Source organism: Galeopterus variegatus, unplaced genomic scaffold, assembly GCF_000696425.1.
Source record: "Galeopterus variegatus unplaced genomic scaffold, G_variegatus-3.0.2 Scaffold2099, whole genome shotgun sequence".
Taxonomy (NCBI): Eukaryota; Metazoa; Chordata; class Mammalia; order Dermoptera; family Cynocephalidae; genus Galeopterus; species Galeopterus variegatus.
The window spans coordinates 263,410-264,711 of record NW_007728210.1 but is presented as its reverse complement, the minus strand read 5'-3'; the positions used below and the strand labels follow the sequence as shown (position 1 = coordinate 264,711).

Sequence of the window (1,302 nt, the reverse complement as noted above, 5' to 3'; positions counted from 1 at the left end):
ATATATATAATGTTTTTTTTTTTTTTGTCTTTTTCCGTGTCTGGCAATGGATCGCAACCCTCAGTGTTGCACCCGCACCTCGCTCAGCCAGTGAGCGGGAACCGGTCTGTATGTGGGATCCGAACCCTCGGCAGGAGCACCTCCGTGCTTCCCAAGCGGCGCACTAGCGCAGTGAGCCACCGGGCCGGCCCTATATATAATGTTTTAAAGTTCAAACTATTTAGAAACATTATGTGAGCCCAATATGTTGCTGCTGGAGTAAAAGTAAATGAACAGTGTCAGTTTTTATCACCATTTGGTTTGATTTTCTCAGAATCTGTCCATATTTGTTAAAGAAATACTATCCTTATAAAACTTAATGCAAATCCCTGAAGAATCATATATATTCAATTAATTTCATTTTAATCCTACAGAATCTTTCTTAGAAATTTCCTACTGTACTGAAAATAAGAAAATAGTCATTCCAAAATGTAAGAAATGCAAAGATTGCCTCCTTCACCCAAAGGGAAATCAGTCAGCAGGAACCAAACAGCCCCTACTTAATGACTGGAAGATGCATTGCTATTTTTTTTTCTTACTTAGAGAAAACAGGTAGTGATGTTCATAGGTTGATTTGCAAATTATCTAAATTAAGTCTATAAGGTCATTTTCTTTTTTTGGAGGCATCCTTTATGAGCTTTTTGGTAAAGAAAGTACTGCAGGGAGGATACCTTTTAGGTGTGTCTCTAAAGAGATAACTGCTAATTTCAGCTCCATCTGGAATTACTGAGGAATCATGAAAAAATGCTTTGTCCCGGATCTGCATCTGGAAAAGTTCCTCATCTCGAGTGGGTAACTTCTGGGTCCTTGAGCTGAGTGGTAACAGCAGCCACAGCAGACACCAGTGGAGCAGCACCATCCTGGGACAACAGAAACAATTGCTTACATTAGTTCTGCAGGCAGACATCAGGCAAGTCACAAGCTTTCTAAAGCATTAATGGTATTTTAATTTTGATGGAAACTTAGAGAGATGTATCATTTACTTTGGATATGCACACATGATCTTGAAGGCAACTCTTTTTTTCCTTCAAACTATTTCATGAGGTTGAAAATGAATTCACCAGAATTTCAGACATTAAAAAGATTATGAAATGAAAAAAACTCTTGGTGCATTAACTTTCTTGGATATTCAGAGAGAAAATCTGCATTCCACTGCAGTAGAAGCCAATATGGTCATTGAAGATAATGTTATATCAGTGTCTCAAAGCTTGTACTAAAATGGTCATTTAGGGTCAGTTTTTTCAACTGTTATAAAATTATGCC

The 1,302-nt window shown here is 37.8% G+C and overlaps 1 pseudogene; it reads right to left on the bottom strand.

Annotated features, from left to right (window-relative positions):
• The window catches only part of LOC103596751, a 9,736-nt pseudogene extending 8,838 nt beyond the window's left edge, over positions 1-898 (bottom strand).
• Between the last annotated feature and the right edge of the window lie 404 nt (positions 899-1,302).